Consider the following 20509-nt stretch of genomic DNA (forward strand, 5'->3'; position numbering starts at 1 on the left):
GTAACAAAGAGATTTCTTTGGTTTGAAGTTGTTGTTTATGTTATTGTTATTTTTTCTCATGAATCTGTGCAGAAGAAGACCCATCGGGAAAAGGCTGATTCCAACTGTTGATGTTTAAAGTCCCCTGAAACAAGAGAGAGGACTGTTAGGGCCTGATGGCAGCTTCCATTCCTCTTAGATGTGTTTGGGATTGTCAGCGTGATTTGGGGAGGGGTGCTGTTAATAATTGTCTTTGTTTAGCTTCCTTCCCTATTTCTAGATGTCTTTTACTTAACAACCTGACAGACTAATGATCAGTTTGCTGCAGGTCCTTCTAATTGAATTATAGGGTGCCTTGCTCATGTTCTGGCTGGCAAGATGCACACAAGACAATGCAGGATTCAATTAGGATCTTAATAAGTGTGCATTAAAAAGCTAGGCTGCCACCACATATGGTGCACAGGCATTTGGGAGCCTTGAAGGGCATGCAGAGGCGGGAGGGGTGTGGAAGGGAACAAGAGTTGACACACTCTTGTAGCTCATGAATGAAGTGGTTCTGGATGACATAACTCTTGAGGGTGCTCTTTTTGCTGATTCTGAGTTGCTCTGTAATTAACCCAAGTGCAGGGAAGGCATCTTGGAGCTTGAGGGAGGGCGACAGACAAAGTATGGACAGATAGGCCAGGATGTGCATTTTTCCTGTTTGAAGGCAATTTCATCACTGAAAGTAGTGCTGTAAGGGTCGCACAGACTCTTGAGAGACCTTTAGCTTATCCTAAGCTATGATCAGCTATGCCTAACCCGTGTTGTGTCTACACTGGAAATTTCCCAATTGTTCACGTGTGGAGCTGTGGTTTTTGCATGGCTCATTTTGTAAGACAAGGGTCTTGTCTTTGATTTCTGGCTCTTAAGCGCAAGAAACATCTCCTGGATTTTTGTCTGTGGTTGTTTTTTGTCTGAGTTAATGTATGGTTCATAGACCTTGTTGCAATAGATTAGGCTTCAAAGCACCTCCGCTATTTTTTATTAGGAAACAGTGGAATTAGCCTGAAGCTTTAGCTGACGCATGTACTTTCCTATGCCGGCTGCCTGTGTGGGCTTCGGTTGTTGGCACATGGAAACAGCACACTGGCAGATAATTACTTGCTGCCAGGCAACACTGCAGAGCTTTTCTGTAGCCCAGCTTTGCAGGGGACAGCTGCCTTCAACCCTCTTCCAGCCCTCCTCATAGTCTGCCTATTCCTTAGTGACTGGGAAGCAGCCTGGCTTCTTCTCCTTGCACGTTTTAGGGAATTTGAGCTTGAAAATGCGCATTTGCTGTTTGCAGCATGCATGCCAAGATTAACAAAAGGAGATGGAAGTTGTCTGCTGGAAGCTCCGTGATTACAAGACCAATCTTTTCTGTATAGTACTGTGCAGAATATACTTAGGAAATGTTTATTGGCTGCTGCAGTGTTCTGGTACTTCACACTGGAAATAGCTGGGATTCCAAATGAAGACTTTCACTGACTTAAATATAAAAGTAATTCTCCTAATGCAGCAATTCCTTGTCATACTTTATTTTCAGCATTCTGTTTATTTTGGTCTGTACCTACACTTTCAGCTTTCAAAATCTTTTACACTTGCGTTCAAAACCATGTGAATGTGTTACAGAAGCCAGGAAAGTTGAAGATGTAAATATTAGGTGGAGGTGTGAAGGATGAGAACTAGAAAACGAGGTGGCAGTTGTGGAATTGAGAATTTCTTGTGGTCATTAGGTCAGTCAGCAGCATTGGCATTTTTTGTACTTTATTTTGGGGCTGTTGAAAGTTGCATTGCAGACAGTGTGCCTTCTTTTCTAGTTACCCCTTGCCAAAGCGGTAGTTCTTTCTTCACTACCATAGTGAAAAAACTTATGAATACTTTAACCCTGGCCTGGCAATCACAGGTGAGGTTGCCAGGCTTGGCTGAGGAAAAATCAATCATCTTCCACTTAAATCAGGCTAATCAAAACTTCAGTGCCTTAAACTGTTTATGCTATGGTGCATCCAGACTATTACTTCTGATTTATTTTTTTTTTTAAATCCATAAATGCCAAATGTATTTCTTATGCAGCCACTACAGGATTTGAAAAAGATGCCAGAAAACAAATATCTAACCTGACAGCTTGCATAAAAAGCTGGCATAGACTTCTGTGGCCATGTGTTCATGGGAGCTCTTGATTACTCTTCTCCAGTCCCCTGTCCCATTTATTGCTGTATGAGGAGAGGAAATAAAAGAAGCAGACAGATCATAAGGGTTTGTGTTTTTTGTATTGTACTGACTAAATTTCTTAGTGTCAAATTTCTTACTGTCAAGTTCTGTCCACATTTACTTTCAGATTTCTGCTTTATATGAGCAACTTTCTCTTCTTAAATGCTGTTCTTCTGCAACTCTTAAAGACAGTAGTTCCATGCTAGGAGAGAGTGTCTTGTGAATAAATGCAGTCTTTAACGAACTGCCCGAAATAATGAGTTATCTAAGCAGATGGGCTAGCTCAACAACCACACTGTGGATTTGACAGCATGGCATTGTTGGCATGGGAGGTCTTATAGATGTCAGGCAAGGCTTAGGTCAGGGTTAGATACTCTTGTACTAGTAAGGGACATGCAGCCGTCCCCGCTCCAAAAACATTTCCAGGTGAAGGTAGCAAAGGACAACAGATGGGTAAAGCAGATGGGGGCTCAAGGTGGGGGGAATTAAAGGGTACTAGTCAACATGACAGATATTCATGCCAGCAACCTAATTTGCATATAGCATTGGAACAAAAACAATTCCCTATAGCACCATCCTTCCCCAGTCATCTACTGGTGCAACATAGATCCTTACGTTAGCAGATACGATACACTACATCACTGTGTTTTGTGGCACCAAGTAAAACACTGTATGGAAATCTATTACATCAACATTGTTACCTGTAGCATTCAAACTTGTAATCACACCAAAAAGTGTTGGTAGTTTGACAAGTTATATTTTCCTGTAAAGTCTATGTTGATTGGCAGTAATTACACTGTCCTCCTTTAATCCTTTATTAACTGAGTCTTATATCAGCTTTTTCATTATTTTGTCTGGAATCGATGTCAGGCTGACAAGACTGACATGTCTCATCCTATTTCAGCCTTTTTAAATACTGATATAACACAAATTTTCAGTCTTCCACATTCTCATTTTATTTCAAGACTTATCAAAAATCTGGGAGTTCATTTGGTAGCTCTTCTGATACTCTTGGTAGTGTGAGCTGTAAGCTGCCCTTTGGACTCTTCTCTCTTTATTGAACTGACATAGATGATGGAGTTATGGATGTCTCCTTGGAGACCATACAGTGAAAACTAGTTGGAATTTTTTTTAAAGAGTCAGTGAAAGCGATAAATACATTTTGGCTTTGTATTCAATAGGACTGACCTATTTCATGTGATGGACTACACTGTCTTGGGACTGTTTGTCTTCTAGTCTAACCAGCAGAGTGTGTTTTTTCTTTTTGTTCTGATAGGCACTTGTGCCTCCCATGAGAGACCAAAGAGCCATTCTGCAGGATGAGGTTACACGTTTCTTAATGGGAGTTAGTGCTGTGGCAGAGTTCAGCAACATAACATGCCTGGCTTCGGATCAAGGAAGACACAGCTCAGTGTTGTTTACCACCTCCTACTGCTTTTTTTTTTGTTGTTTTTTTTTATGTTTTTCCTTGAGGCTGAGGACTTCTGTCTAGTATTTTGTTTGCAGATTTCTTCATCCTTAGTCATACTGTGAGCAGGACAGTAAGTAGGTTGAAAACCAAGTCATGGATGGTTTTTTGGCATCTAATTGTAGTCAAATGTAGGTCCTAATATGTTATTAAAAATGAGTAAATATTTATATTCTTTATATTTAAATACAAGTCCCCTTCATTCCTACTGAAGTGCTTCTAGCCTCTTTTGCCTGTGTGAGTTTTTCCTTTAGGCTTTATAGTAATTATTTGACTATTTCAGGATGGACAAAGACATGCAGGTATTACAGTGAAATAAAGGCGGCACTGGTTTCAGTTTAGTGCAAACTCAGAGGAAGAAAATCAGTTTTTGCCAAGGAACTTTGCAGGGAACCCTAAAAATGGACACAGATGCCGGTTTGTTGATGTTCCTGTTAATCAGCAGGAGATCTTCATATGAAATTTTACTAGAAATGCTTCTTTCTCACCTTGCCTTGGTTTAATAGACAACTTTCAGTTATGCGCATCTCAACAAATAAAAGATTTTTCAATGTGTGGATACAGACTGTGTTTGTGTGTTCTGACTTTGCCACCAGACTTTATCTACTGAAACGCAATTCAGCACAGTTGCTCAAAGTTCTCCATCTCATGGGGAAATCCACACTCAGAATAACTTAAGGGCTGAATGGCCCTGAATGACAATCTACATTTACAGGTTTTGAGTGTTTTCCTTGCTATTTTAGGGTAATAGATTCAGACCAGAGACTAAACACACGTTTGCAAAAAATAATCTTGGTATTACATATTTTTCCATAACTTATCCCTGTTCAGTACATAACTTACTACAAGAGTGCTAATGGTGCAGTTTTGGATCTCTCTATTTAGGTGCCAACAAAGCAAATCTCTTGCAGTGGAATAGGACTGAAGCTGTAGGTGAAATTGGTCGTCTTAAACTTAGTAGTATTGTAATGTTGACAGCTGCCTTTGATTTGGGTTGTTGTACTTCACATATAGTACCCAGATGATATTTTCGCAAAATCACATAAACTGTCCCATTGTTCAAAGTTAGTATCCCTGGGAGAATTCCAGGTTGTATGTCTTTGAGCGATGCAGAAGCTCAGCTCCTGGTTTCTGTACTTCTGCCAGAAACTATTGAGGCACAATAGCTAGAGCATTTGAAGTTTTGCTTAGATAAAAATTGGCTAAGATGGTGTGTAAATATTGTCTTTTCTCTGTGACAGGAAGATTTGTATGAGGTCGTGATAGTTTTCCTAATAAGAATTAAGACAATGACCCAATGATGTCTCCTACTATGTGTTCCCAATCTGTTAGCACTATAGCTGTGTTAAGAGCTCACTTGTTCAAATACAAGTGAATGACTCTAACTCACCATGAGTTAAAATGGATGTTGATGAGCCTCTGACACAGACTATTAGAAAGAGTATTTGTTGCTGCTGCTACTAGAATTTACCCAGTAACCTTTCGTTTATGCTCTAATGGTAAAAGTGATCGTGATAAGAGGCTGCTTTGGTTGCCTTGGAAACAGTACTGCAGTTAGATTCTCCAGTTCCTCTGGCATCACAGGTGTGAATGCCTCCCATAGCTAAGTTTTCTTGACCTGTGTTCTGTTGCTTCCAAGTGTCATAATGAACTGTGAATTCTATTCTGAGGTGCCCTCACCTTTTAAATGTACTTGCAGTAATCCAGAACTGTACAAGGTAGAACAGAAATAGATGACCAAACTCTAAAAGGTCATCAAGAGTTGATTGGAAAATACTTCCTTCTTGTTCCTGTACCCCTGTTTTTCTCACTGTTAGCGGGTGTGTACTCCACTTTCTCTGAGAAGAATGTTGCTCAATTCCTCAAAAGCACGCTTTTCACTCCCTGCTCTAGCTACTTTATACGTCTACAGTTCAATGCTACAGCCTCTCTTCTTTATATTTCTGGGTGAGAGGCTGTATTTCCACAAAAAAATGTAAACAGTTCTCTAATCTGTCATGAAGGTGATAGATATCTACAGGTCTCCAATTAAAAAAAAAAACACTGAGGTATGCTTTAAGCTTCTTACGTTTATTGGCCAGTGACAAGCCTGTAGAGAGACCACAGAGAATGAGGTGACTCAAAAGGCTCACATCTTTTCGTGTTAAGCAGTACCCAACAGACTTGTAACAGAAGCAGAATGTTATCTATGTTCGTTGACTGTGTTGTTCTACAGATCTGTCTATTGTGAAAAGGAGTAGAAGATCAGGATGCTCAGCCAAATTCATGGAGTTGTCTTAGATGAAAAGGCAGGAGCAAGCTAACATAAAAAGCCAGTGATGAATGTCTGTGAGTGAACTGTATCTTAGTATTAGATCCAGCATTGACTTCTCCTTTATAGATTCTGCAGCACTGGCTGCAATGCCTTACCACTTCAGGACTGTGGTCAGAAAACAAACTTTCTGGTAAATATTCTTCAAATGAAATCCCTCTCCCAGAATGTAATCGCTAAAGAAAAACAAACTTAGAAACCAGCTGGTATTATGTAACTTTTTGTGGCTACACAGGGGACATTTAGCTATATTGATATCTATATATATATAGATGCTATATTTAGACCTTACAGGTTTATCTTTATTGTACATCAGTCGTTTCTTACTGTTTTGCAAGACACCAGTGAACTTGTTCTTCCCAACTCTTGTGCCTTAATTGGCAGTCCAGCAGCTCCTTTCTCATGCTGTAGTCTTATCATACATTTATATAAAAGAAAAGGTTGTGTATGTTGTTCCTACTTAGCCTTTTCCTCCCATCCAAATTGTCAGATTTCATGATGAAGATCCATGTGGTTACTCATTCATGTTTTGGTATCAGCCTCTACCGTACGATGTCACATACAGAAAGTATAGGCAGCAAGAAAGTGTCAGGGTGTGTTGTGTGCTGGAATGGAAGAATGTTAATCTGACTGTCTGCTCGTAACACCCTGCTTGTTCAATGCCTCTGTTCACTTGCTTCTTCCATTTAGAGGCAGAGGTACTCTGTGGGCACAGAAACTTCTGCGTTGCCAGCTGTGAACATTTACAATGAGGTGTTTTGGTTGGGGTATTAAGAATACAAAGCTTTTGAGACTGAAGGGCAGAAGGAACGAACTCGCATCAGAATAAAATGAATAATCATTTTAGGAGAAACCTTTGCTTGATTGCAGAGACCAGAGTAGTCTTGAGGCTCATACGCAGTCTCTAAAACCAGTTTAATTTCTAAAATAAACTTGTAATAAAATATATGTATGTCATTGTTTTTATACAGTAAGAGCTGCCTCTTCATGCCCAAGCACAGGACATGTTAAAAATGGCTTTTAAATACTGCAGAATAAAGGTGCAACCGAAGAGTCAAAATAGTGCTATTATCATTTTAAAGCTTGCTTTTGCTTAGTCCTTTTTGTTCTTGTCTTCCCTTTCTGTTTTTTGCACCTTAACCTGCAGTTCATCTCAATCTGCTAAGTGGGAATGTGTTAATTGATAGGGAATATGAGTCAGTTGGAAATGAGAATCCACAGCTTGCACTGTAGGGAGTACTTACACTGTAATTCTTTGGTCATCTGACTTGGGAAACTAAGCTTCCTATACAGTTAGAGAAGATTTTGCTCTGATTCATCATCTGGAGGGAGCTGAACTTAGGTGCTTTAAATCCTATGTGGAGTTGCCAGTGTATTTATCACTGATTAAATAAGGAACTTGGGAAGAGTACCCTTCTATTGTGGGTACCTTTAGATGCCTGAAATTAGGCTGGTTGCATCCTGCCCTGACAGCTGGGTGCAGAAAAAAATATCTTTAAGAGAAGTGGAAGGGACAAGGTGAAAGCATTAGAGGTGGTATAACAAACTAAGAAAGAAGGAACCACGAGAGGAGGAAAAGCAGCAGCTGTTTGGTTTGTATGGAGCATGCTCCTTTGGGAATTGCCTTGCTTCCAGAGGGTAAATACTACTTGGCAGAGTGGCAGTGCCAGGAAATTCAGCCTACAATGAGCAAGAGAATCTCCAGAGATCCTTTCCGTCATTGACCTTCAGAGATTCTCTGAATCGTGGAGTACACAAGAGCAGTGAAATGATGTTTGGGCTCACTGTATGTGGGAATGGAGTTCTATTTGAAGGAGTAGGTACAGCTGCTTCTAGTTGTATGTACTGGGATATCCTGTTGTAAGACATTGATGACTCCAGAGGACTTCTGACTCTTTCAAGGATTGTCTGAAGGTGCGAGCCTTACTGGAGAAAGCTGTGTTACTGGCCTTCTGTGGGGATACTTATTTAGTGCCAAGAGTCTCATTTTCCTTTTGGTAAGCTGAACCAAAAAGCCTAAAACCGTTCAATCCCCCACTTACACAGCATGTGTCTATAGGAAAAGGTGGTGTGGATTAGCTGCTATATGTTATAAGCATAACTTACAATTTTATTTGCAAATGCAAATTAAAACAAGAACAACTTTTCCAGTCAGAGTGAGTGCAGACCCCTTTGTCTTACAGGATATGCTTAATGAAGAGTTAGGTGTCAGGGGATTTTTGGCTAGGATCTGGAAATGTGCCTGCACTGAGATTAGCAGTAGTTGAGATGATCTGCATTTACTCAAGTGTGCCAGATGTTGTCTGTGACTGGCTGCATTTCAGGAGTTGTGGAGATGTTTTTGATGTGTTGTCCTTGGTTATGCTGCCCCAGGAGAGGAGTTTTTGCTTCAGAAATGCTTATGGCTTTGTCCTTCCCAATCCTTCATAGGAGAAGATTCTGCTAAAGGGTTATGAGGTCCCAAATACAGAGCCCTAAAGTGCTAATTACACTTTTGCCATTCTGTTAGAGGGATGATTACGATGATTACATTTCCCAGAAGAGATGAGGGATGCAATTGTACTGTTATTGTTACCAGCCCTGGTACACAGGCCTCCATATGCGTTTTTGGAAGTGCGTTTCAAACAGGAACAGTATGGTACTCAAATCCCCGAATTAGACTGAAACAATGGGGAAGATTTCGGGCAGTTAAAGGAAGCAGCTTTTGTGCTATGACCCTGGGCCGGAGGCAAGATGTACTTCAAACGAGCCAGCTGTTGAGTGTGGTTCATTGTTACTGGTCTGTTGCTGTTGGTTGTTCAAAGAATCAGTCTGCATCTGATTGCAAGCAGTAAAATTGGACTTGTGGTAATCTCTGTTGATTTGGTGAATAGATCTTTCCCGCATTTGCTTTATTCCCTGTGATGATCGAGGGGAGCACGAATTCCTGTAATGATTATGTAGCTCTAAAACCTTGCAATAAAACAGACAATATGAAATTGTTGTCTTTTTATGTGGTCTTAGTACCACTATTCTAGGTGTGTGCAAATCTACTTAACTTTTCTCTGCGCTTTAGAAGGACTCAAAGTAGCTGAAGAAAGAATCTGCTGAGGAAAACTTCAGGTGCAGAGTGACGTAACCATAATGAACTTAGCTGAACAAAGAAGTAGTGGGTAATAGCTGTTTGATTGGTCTAGATATACCAAAGTGGGGGAAAGGTTTCTGATAGAGCACAGTTTAGAGACAAAAGGAATAAAAAAAATGCAGACTAATTTAGAGTGGAAACAAACAGCAGACATTGGGTATTGGTAGAGTTGGGTTTTCTGTTTATTTCTCAATAAAATTCACCACCTACCTTTTGGCAGTTAATTGTTGAAACGGTTCGGTTTTTTTTCAGTAGATGAAGTGTTTAACTAGCAGAGTTGTTCCCTGAACTCAGGGAGGAGTTTGAGAGTAGGAACTCTTCCCACAGTTTCTGGTCTATGTGATAGCCTCAACTAGATGTCTCCTATGACTCCAAGGCAGGAGGCCCCAGTAGCCTCATTTCACATGCTGTAGTCTGCTCAAGTGCCTTGTGACAGAAGTGAGTACTGAATGTGAGAGAGCTTGTACATAATATTTGCTGATACAGGCCGGCCCTTCTTTTATTGTTTTGGTGACTGGAAAGCTAAAGCTGGCTTTGAGATTTAGAAAGGCAAGAAACGTAGCTTGGGAAGAAATGATGATGCTCTTAAAAATGAAGGGTGCTAGCTGATTCCTTTTGTATGCATTGTTAAAGTGATGAATTTCTAGATACCATTATATCAGAAGGGGTAAGATTTTGCAGAAGCGCTCATCATCTTGTGGGCGGTGAAGGCCCCTTGGGGACATGTCTCTTTGTGGGTGGTAAAGCTCACTTATCCTTAAATTATTTTCCCATAGCTCACTGCTTCTTTCTTTCTTTCTTTCTTTCTTTTTAATAAAAAGATCACCCCCACTCATGAAGGAGGGAAAGCAGGGAACCTGTTGAGATCTGTGTGCAGAGTTGTGGAGCTGTGGGTTTTCTCAGTGACCCTCCACATTAGACTGTTGTTGTCTTTGCAGACAATAATTCTCATTTTGGTTACACATTTTGTGCATGATGGGGAGAGCAAACCTTGAACCAAATTAATTACCCTTCATTATAAACTACCCTCACAGACACCTGTATGTTTTATAAGGGGTTGGTAAGGATGCTGCATATTGATCTCTAGCTCCCTTTCCCAGGTGGATTAGATTGTGTCGTTGGATCCTTCTGCTTGCTATCCTGGAGTTGTTTGATGCACTGCTCAGTTATCAAATTTTACCATTTAGGATATAGATTGAAGATTGTTGCTTGCTATTGGATTCTGCTGTGATAGTTTTCCTGCAAACATAGTGTTGTTACCTCAGCATACTCAGTTGGTTTTCTGCTTCTGGCCTGATGATTTTCCTCAATTATGGAAGATAATGTATGTACTCTTCTGGAGTTGCTTTTGAGCAGCACATTTGTTCCTCCTGGGTGGGTTTACTCTACCTGTGTTATTTATCTTACTGTGAGCTATGCTGAGAAATCACTCTATCTGTGTGGAAACTGGAGGAGTTCTGGCCTTGGAATGGGCAGAGCTTAGGGAAATAGGACTTTTCCCAGAGCATAAAAGCTACATTTGTTGTTGGTGTTAAACAATGGGAGTGATATCAGGAGGTAGTAAATGTCCTGCATAAAACAGACATTCTTAAAGAAAATGAGGCAGAGGATCTGAGCAGTATTTCCATAACAGCAAACAAAGGCCCTAGTCAAGATGAGAGCATTATATAATCTTGGATCAAGTTTTTAATTGCCTCATAACTCGATCAGAAGTAAGCCGGAGGAGACTTTGTGCACTTATTTTAGACAAGAAGATACAAACAGGAATCAAGTGTGGAAGTGTATTCCACATATACTCTTTCCTCCAGTGCCTTCCTTTCTGAATGCGTACACCTCTAGTTCAGAGGTGGTACAAAGGAGAGAATGGTCTCCGTTATTTACAGGAGCACAGAGAGTTGGTTTTGAACTAAGAAAGAGGTGCGTGTCTGCACTGCTACAGGAAGCTGTATTTTGCTTACTTGAGCATTAGATTGACACTCACCTGCTGAGCTCTGTGTGAGTTGAAATCCAGCAGTCTCTGTGTTTCTAGGAATTCAAAATTAGCAAGAGCTGTGAGCCAGGAATTCATCTTTGAAGACAAGTGCTGTGGGCTCTTGAAACATGCTGAGTGTCCTGGTAGCCTGACTTTTGAGTACAGGCCTTGTTGAGTGGGGAACCTGATCTGCATCTCTTTCCCTTGCGTCAAGCACTACCTGTAACTGTATGCAATTTCAGCTGTACCAAGCTGCTTCAACCCGCCTGGTTTTGTAGCAGTGTAGATGTGGCATATGACCAGTTAGATAATGTCAGAGCTGGCAGTATGCGCAGAGATTGGTGTGGAAGTAGCTGTGGTGATGTTCATAATCACTCATTTATGTCCTTCATGTTTTGGGGAGGTGAGTGTGGTAGTGGTGGAAGTCATACACAGAAAGCCTACTTAGGAGCAATTCAAGAATCAAAAATGTTATGACCTTTGCTGAGTCAGGAGCGATGACGTTTAGAAAACTAGTTCTGAACTTTGACCAGGAAGTGGTCACTGAAAGCAAAGCAGCTCTAATAGTATTTGAGAGATGGAAGGGGGCTGGAGACATGAAAGATGGTTTTGCCAAATGAGTACTATGTTTGTCAGGAAAAGAGAAATGACTGCCTGTTCACGTGGTGCATTTGAGAGCTGAAAAGAAGACTGAGCAGAAAACAAAGGTCACAATGAATACATTTCCCCTTTTCACCCGACACATTCAATCTGTGGTCCAGTGCCTGAGGAACTTAGAGACACAAAAACTTAATGCATATTTGTATTGTGAGAGAAAAGAAGAGCGTACAAATGTGTACTGACAAGTGATGAGGAGTGGAAATCAGCACAAAAGAAATAGGATAAAATCATCAGGGCAAGTGGAAAGCTTAGAAGGTTGGCAAGATTCTTCTGAATGTGATGGAGGAGTTGCAGGAGGTGTAGGGGAGGTTAGGAAGATGGAAGAAGTAATGTCATTCTCTAATTTTCTCATAAGCAGTTGGGATTCTGCGCATAGAAAAATGGAGGCTGGAGGAGGGGAAGGATTGAGGAATGAGTCAAAGGTGGTGACAAGGCAGCTGGGATTGCAGGCGTGGGTTTTAGTTAAATGGGAGAAGTACTTTTCCTTCTTTCAAACAATTGTTCGTATTAGCATTCATGGTGTGGGCATGCATACACCCATCCATGTGATATGTCGCTTGTGTGCTGCATCCATCTTGTTCGAGGATCTGTCTTTTGGTTCATGAAGGAGGCCGGCCACATCTTCCCTGAGGTGCCATACTAGAAGGTAAATGTGTGTAGTACTGACAGTTTTCATTAGAGATATCTTACAGTGAAATGGGAACTGGCTCAAAATCTGGTAAGGAGCATGACTGGAAGGAAGGAAGCAAAAGAAATACACCTTGTGAGAACACTGAAAAGCATGAAGGGAATATTTTGACAGACTTAAGGGATAGAAGAAGAGGGCTGACAGTAGAAGAGTTATTGATAGTGCTTATAGACTTGAAATTATAGCAAGACAGAAGGGTTAACAGAAACTAGAAGACAGTTATGGTGGGGAGGGATTCAGTAACTCTACTCTGAGAGAAATATCTTGTAGGCCTTGGAATGAACAGTTAGGCAAAGCTACTGAATGATGAGTGAGAGTGTAGCTAAGAGTTTGAGCCCATTGTGGAAGGCATGGAAGTGATGTGAGTGGTGTGAGGAGTGCATTTCCAGCTTGGCTGCTGGAGTTCCACAGAAGACCCCTTGTTCACTAGATATGTATTTTGTCTTGATTCAGGAAGGAATGAAAGCTGAAGGCAAAGCCCTGTCTTTGCTTCTCTGCTTGCAAAGAGGCCAGCTCTGACTGGAAATGTCAGTGTATTGCTGCATGGGGAAGGTCAGAGTTCAAATGGCTTTTTTTTAATTGTCTGGCAGCTAGCAGCTGCTGCTGGCCCAGCCTTCCCAAGCAGGAAGCTCTCTGGAGCAGGGTGCAAGCCCTTGTGGCCCTAGCCATAGAAAATGCAGCAGCATTGCCTGTGAAGTACACTGTATTGATATTCTGGTTCTCACTGGTAAGAAAAATCACTCTTGATAGTTAGCTGATGACCTTTCTTCCGCCATCAGTTTCTTCTGTTTCAAGGTTCTTGCCTTTGAGTGTGTGCAGGCACTCTAATGCCTTTGCTTCAGGGCCCTGCATTAAGTGCAGGGCACCTGGTGACACTGCCCTTTCCAGTTGGCTGACTGTGCAGAGCTGTGACGAGCTTGATGTCAGTATCATTACATCTCTGATTTTAGCTAACTACTGCCTACGTTCTGCTGTCCCTCTCACCTGTGAGGCCCAATAAGATTGTCCTGTGGCACTGTACCATTACACTGAATTCTAGGACTTGAGAGCCTGAGCTGGAGTGCTTATCTACTTGGACTGTACCTGTGCCGATGTGGCTCTCTGGCTCTCCTGCCGTGAAGTTGAGATCTTGGAGCCTCACTGCAGTTTCCTTTTAGTTTATGACCCCTACCTCCAGTAAAGCATGGCTTGCTCCAAACTATTTAAAATTTTATATCAAGCCAGTAAACTGCAATTGCCCCATTTTCATTGTCTGAATTTCCTTCTGCTCTTGTTAGTAGAAGTGTTGGTTATATTGGATAGCAGTTTCTTGGACACGTCTGCTTGTATCCTCTGGTAGTATTATGAACTAATTTGAGTTGGATTAAGGTCAAGTCTGCCCTAGAAAGAAATAAAACCTATCTGGAATACTTATCTGTTATGCAGCCCAGGAGCTACATGTGGAGTATCTGGGATGTACTTCTGCTGCTTTGAGCTTAGGTCTTAGTTTATCCCTATGTAGCTTTGAATTTGACTTCTAACACTCCGTAGAATAATGGGATAAAGTGTCAGACTCTTTTCATCTTGAATTTGCTTTTGTAATTGCAGTGAATTGGACCTGTCTGGCATGAATTCAGCTGTGGCGCTGATTTACAGAAGTTGCCGCAAGGTTATGAACTATGCTGAACTCCATGGGGAAGTCCTGCTGCTTTCTGGGAGCTCTGCTGCTGAATCACTGTGCTCTAAATGTTGTACTATTACTTTCAGATTATCCACCAGCCGCATGTGGGCCACTGTCAGTCCTGCTTGTCTGCTCTAGGATTCCAATCACTCCTTGAGCCTGAATCTCTGTATTCACTGAGGTTATGGAACTTGCTCAGTGCATTGAATCTAATGGTGATAAGAAAAGAGTCTAATTTCCATTGCTGTCATCGAGGTCATCTCAAACTACCCTCAAAACTTCCTTCATCAGAAAGTATTCAAAACATTGCAAGAGCCAAACACTTTTCTTAATGTAGGTTACTTTCACCTTATTATTTCTCAGCTGAAATAATGTGGTCTTCTCATTGCATTCTTCCAGGTTAGGCTTCCTCTATTTTACTCTGCTTAATTTTAAACTACCTTCCCATTAGTTTGTTTGCTGTTAGGCTTTGTTTATCCCAGTTTGCGCATTTTCTGCTTTTCTTGGTTGTCTCCCTATTCACTACTTTACCCAGGAAACAGCTAGCCTGGCTGCTTGCTTCCCCAGTTCCTGTTCTTCCTTCGCTTCTCATCAGATTGGGGATAACTCATAAATTGCTCCATTAGTGATGTCTCTTCTGTTCTGTCTTCTAAGAGCAAGATTATTGCCCATTCTGCTTGCAGATTTAGCAACTATATGGGACCCACTGGTCTGAATAGTAGCCTTTAGTGAGAGCAGCACACAGTTAAAATATATTTCATGAATACCACCTGTCAGCTCTCCATTTCCCCTAAGACACTTTGTTAGTTTATTATATGGAGTTTATTTAAGTTGTCAGGACCTGCATTCTTATTAATGGAGTTGCATTTTTCTCCAAGGAGATGTGATTTCATCTTAACCTCCCTGTATGTGTACTCATTCAGAATAGGCAAGTGTTTCCTCAGCAGACCTACTCTGGTCACAGGATATTATAACTGTGTAATGTAATCATCCATTGAGTGTGTTTAGCTTACTTCTCCGTGTTGTGATGGTAGCTCTGTTTGTGTTGCTGGGCTGACACAGCGTTTCCATTGTAGGATGCTCAAGGTTTATGCTGTAATAAAACTAGTTCTGAAATGTGTATAAAGACAGTAAGAATTTTTTCAAGTCTTCCATTCACTGATGAGTACAGAGATTTGGATGTGTTTCTGTGCTTGGAGCTTTTATTAATACTGCGTGCTGCTTTTTCTAGAAGGAAAAGTGCCTCTGGTTTAGAAGCTTTGCATTGTATTGATATACAGTTAAGTCTTGGGAATTTGGATCCTTCTAGGGAGCATACTGCTTTTTGGATCAGTGAAAATGTATGTTATTGCAGTGTGGTAGCTGATAAGACATTTATGTGCTCTATGAGGATACAGCTGACTTTTTTTCCACTGAAGATGAGTATTTTGGCAGAAGACACATGCATTTCAAGTTGTGCTAAGCACACATCCTTGCAGTAAGAGCTGCAGAGGCAGTAGCAGGCATTTGGCTGCTGATTTGTTTGCATTAATAGGATTTCAGAGATTTCACTCATGGAGGAAGAGGCTATTCTCCATAAAAGCAGTTTTACTCTATTTTTGCATCTGTACTACATCTATCTGCACCACTGTGTGTTTAGTTGGGAGTCCTATTTGAGCCTCTGCTCAGGAGAGAAATTATTCAGTGTGAACTGAAAGCGTGGCTGTGCTAATCTGCCAGGTATGGAGCTGGTGATAACGTATAACTTTTGTGGAATATGGGATAAAGCTGGCAAGTGTGACAGTCTCTACAAGAAAATCTCAAAAATTTAGGAGCTCTGAATTAGCTAAAATCGTATAGAGCAGTTCTGGCAAGGCTGGATTAGTGTGATACTGCATTAGCCTCTGTTAGACAAGTGAACTGCAGTAGACCTAGCGGACAGTGTGAGTGGTGTGACAACTCAAGTTCACAAGCATCAGCCTTGGGTGCTAAGGACATCCTAAGGACATCCTCGCTAAGCAATGACAGCAAACTTGTAAATGAGTATTTTTTTCTTTTTTTTTTTTTTCTGCAGTAGAAATATTCCTCTGAATCCAGACATCTCTGCTAGACCAGAAAGTTAACTTCTTTGTTGTCACTACAAAGAAAAGTGTATGAATCCCTGCCAATTCCATTTCCTGTGCCACTGGTCAGGGCACAACTCATGGATAGGCTGGCTACAAACATGCTGGTGGGACCTTGCAAACTTTTTGCTTGGATAAGAGAATTGATGCTGGGATGCAGACACACAAATGACCCTTAAAAGCCGGGTGTGTTGAGCTGCTCTGCTTTGACGCATAGCAACTGTATTTGAGGACTACCCGACCAATGCCCATGTCACGCAGCACAGTGAGCTCTGGTGCTGGAAGAACCTTCTCAGTAGGGGAGGGGAAAGCAAGTCCTTCTTCCCAGCATATCTGTGTGGGGAATTTTGTCCTTGTGTGTTTTAGAAATGCAACAAAATGAGATGGGAGCTCTGGAGACTTGAGCTTAGAGCCTGGCGGCCGCTCTGCATAACCTGCACAGAGCTGTGCTTTTGGTGGAAGGCTGCCCCTTTGTTCAGCCTCTCCATCTGAGGCAATTAGGATTAGCAGGCACATTTCATGCTCTGAAAAGTCAGAAAGGGAAAGAAAAAGGAGTTTTACAAAAGGAATTGCCTGCCAGGCACAGATTCCACTCTGTTTTTGTGCAGAGAATAAACACAGATGTGAAGGTTAAAAAGCAGACTTCCAACAGCCTTTAATGAAGGGCTTGGAAATGGTGCAAGGGACTTAGTGACAGAGGAGAGTGGAGGCATTGCAAGGGATGGGACTGGCAGAGGGAGGAGCCCTAGTGACACTCAGCACAGATTAGCTGCCGAGTCCTTGCCAGTTCACCTTCAGAGGGATTGCATGAAATTTAAACTCTGGCAGGAGAGATGTGGCATTTTGACTTCCAGAGTCACCTACTGTTCTGGGAAGCTGGAAAGGGAGGAGAGCTGTGAACATACCCTCATATGTAGGTACAGACAAAGGTGAAGGAAGAAAATACATGCTTCTTGGAAGTGTAAACTCCTTCCTCCAAACCTTTACTCAGTGCTTTTTGTTAGGACTTCTTTCTGCTACAGACAAAATCATCTAAATGGCTGAAATATGAAGACATGCTTGAAACAAAACATTAGATGAAATGAAGTGCAGATTGGAATGTATTTTTAGTGCTTGAATATTTTCCCTAAAAGCCTGTGCTGTAGGAAACATGTTTTACTGCTTGAATCATATGGTAATATGAGGCACGCTTTTGACACATGCTGCTGTCACATGGAAATAAAGAAATGGTCTCAAAACAAGCAACAATATCTGCAGATGCTTTTTTTAATGGCTCTGGCAGCTTGCTGACTGGGAGACTCACACCTTGACTTCTATTCCCAGCAAGGGATCCAAATGAACTGAAAGGAAAGCTTGCTTGCCCACCCACTTCTTAAGCAACTTGTGACCACTGTCTGTCAAACAGTAACAGATGTTAGTTTTTGTTTCTATAAACTTTTCCGGTCAAGCTCTTCTAATGATCTCTATTTGCAGGAAGATTTCACTTGACTCTCTAGCCTTGTAACATTTATTTCCACCCGTGTGCTTCATGGGGCACCTCCATCTCTGTAGAAATGGTATGCAGAAGCAGAATTCCAGATGTCACATGGTACTCAGTAAGCAAAGGGGTTTTGCTGTTTAAAATGCATTTTCATGTGTGCTACTAGATAGTGTAAAGTAACTCACGGAGTGGAACTTTTCCATAGAAATTCTTCTCTGTGGCTAAAAGGTTCAGAAATGACAAACAAGAAGGACAAACACCTGAGCCCATTCAGTCTTTGTTTTCTAAGTTTTCTTAGAAGGAAAAAATTGCACTTAGAAGCTTCATTTGAGTTCTGTGAATATAAGCAACACTAAGACTTGCAAGCAACATTAGATGAGTTATACTAACTACCCTGTAAGAACAAATTTTTAAACTGTGCAAATTAGTATTCTCTACAGCAGTGAATCTACACAAGCCAAATAATTACATATCATTAGCAAGGTGCAACTATTACTTTCAGTTCAGTTGCCGAAGTCAGACTCACTGTGTCATTCATCCCTTCTCCTTCTCAGCAGCTATTGAGCAATCATCTTGCTTTCCACTCATCACTGAGGTGAGGCTTGAGTTCTACACTCTGATATGCCCACAGTTCAGATGGTATTCCTCATTATCTAGTTTTTTCTTGATGGCAAGAGATTATGAACTTCACAGATAAAACAATTTTTTTGCACACTATTTTCTAAATCCAGACTTTCGTTGTGGTGAGTGCAAACAATTCAGAGAAGAAGAAAATGTGTCTGAAAAGGACCTTCACCTCTTCTAGTTTCCCTGAGGGACAGCTAGACCCTACCATTGAAGGCAGATGCTTCTCTTATGCATTTCTGTTTCAGTTGTTACATATCAGACAGAGGAATGTCTCTAATATCAAGATGTTGAGGAGCAATCAGGAGTGTACTGGGGATGTGGAGGCTTTGGGCAGGACATTTGTTCATTTATTGTTTGTATTCTTGCAAATAAACTCATTTATTTTTGAGGTCTGAATCTTGTAGCAGGAATATTCCCTTTTGCGTGTCATGTTTGCATTATTCACGATGTGAATGAAGCCCTTGGGCACTTGTTTGAGCTCGTATTAGGGTATTCATCTTTGCTACCTACAGCCTGCTTAAATTCCTATCTCTGATAAGGCTGTGGAACTGGGCATGCTAAGTGTTGCCCCTGTTAAGAGGACATTTTGCAATAGAAATGAACATGAATGGGGAATTGCATTTCTTCTTATTTTGTACATCTGGGGTAAGGGAAAAACAATAGCCTTTTGAAGGGTTCAGCTTTCAGAGAGCACAGACCTCTCTGGGGCTTTCTCAGTTCACATCATTGAACTACACTTAGCAATGTTCTTGTGCATCCATTCATATAATTTTGCCTACTTGCTATTTAAAACACGCTGGGAGATTGGAAAAGATGGTCTCTTCAAATGGCTACCTCCCAAAATGAATCCTTGAAAATACCAGTTGCTATGCATACTGTTTCTACAGTGTTAGCCCAGTTAAAGATAGTTAGCTCTGCCACTTTGAAGGTAGTGTCTTTGTGGTAGTCTGGAATACAAGTTTGTCAAAAACATTTTCAGGATTGCATGTTTTTATTGTTCCCAAAGCCAGGCTGCCCTGTGGAATACTTCAGGGTTGGAGATGTGCAAGAAGCTGTTAGAGCCCCAACTAATTGACTAGGACGTGTTGATCAGTGGTAACGTTTCATCTGGCTTCAAATGGTTTCCAGATTGGTTGAGAGAATCTGATGTATTCTTGCAGCAAAGAGCTTTGTTCTTGGTTTATCAAATAGACTGGTCCTGTGTTTTGGGCTTATTGGAGACTGGGTAGTAGTAAACCTAGGATTTGCGTAAATAAAACTCACCATCTGTGATAGATCCCTTCTGCAAGCCTTGAATAATCTCAGTATCATTAGCTACAGTTACAAATGGGCACATAAAGAGGTAATTACTTTTCAAAGGTACTCATGCTTAAAGATACAAGTACTGATCTAGGGGGAATTTTATACCAGGGTCTAATCACTTTCTCAAATTGAGTCACAAATTAGCTCAGGGACTTTTCCAACTTCCTCAAAGGCATGTGCCTTATCTTTAAGCATCTTAATAAATTTTGCTCGACTGTGAAGAAATCTGCCAGACAATAAAAACTTGAGGAAATGATCTAATCGGGGGGAAGGAGGGGAGGGGGGAAGAAAATAAAAAAAGAGGTTAAACTCCACTTTCTGTTAAGTTTATGGCAGAGAAATTTTCATCACCTGTAGATGGTCGCATTCTTGAAACCAAAGGCTGTGTAGCTTGAATATTAGCTCATCCACTGAAGGTCTGATACAGCAATAGTCTCAAAGTATCCTGCTCTTCACCACTTCAGAATACCTTTGCAGCCCTTTTTTCCCTTTCAGTCTAAACTCTGACATGAGCTGGTATGGCTTGATTCATAAATGAGCAATAGCTGACTGACAAAGGTTCGTTTCTCCACATGGCAAGATGAGTTGGACCCTCTGAGAGGACTGAGACTGATGGATAAATAGCTGGTACGTGTAGGTGGCCTATAAGAAAAGGTGGTGTTTTTTCTTTTTGTTAAGCCTTTGTTAAGACTTTTTTCCCCCACTCTTTAAACTCTCCTGTCATGTGCTGAGTGGGGGTGGGTGGAGATCAGGGCGGTGGGGGGAGAAGGGGGGCTGCTGAAAGCATTTATCTTCATTTCTGCTATCATCCAGTGTTTATTATGCCGTGATAGACATACGCAGGAAAGCTGCCAATCAAACCTACATTCACTGCATTTCAATTGGCCTTCACTTTGGATTTCAG

General features: G+C 41.2%; 1 protein-coding gene and 1 long non-coding RNA gene across 2 annotated transcripts in view; one reads left to right on the forward strand and one right to left on the reverse strand.

Moving 5' to 3' along the window:
* The window catches only part of LOC100539246 (activating molecule in BECN1-regulated autophagy protein 1-like), a 93346-nt gene that overhangs the window by 20465 nt on the left and 52372 nt on the right, over window positions 1-20509 (forward strand). The window lies entirely within an intron of this gene.
* LOC109367745 lies at window positions 7-6863 on the reverse strand. The gene is made up of 3 exons (XR_002115134.2): window positions 5070-6863; window positions 2118-2213; window positions 7-124 (listed from the first exon to the last, which is right to left on the reverse strand). It is a non-coding gene; the product is annotated as an uncharacterized LOC109367745 (long non-coding RNA).

This window comes from Meleagris gallopavo, chromosome 5 (assembly GCF_000146605.3).
Source record: "Meleagris gallopavo isolate NT-WF06-2002-E0010 breed Aviagen turkey brand Nicholas breeding stock chromosome 5, Turkey_5.1, whole genome shotgun sequence".
In the NCBI taxonomy this organism is placed as follows: domain Eukaryota; kingdom Metazoa; phylum Chordata; class Aves; order Galliformes; family Phasianidae; genus Meleagris; species Meleagris gallopavo.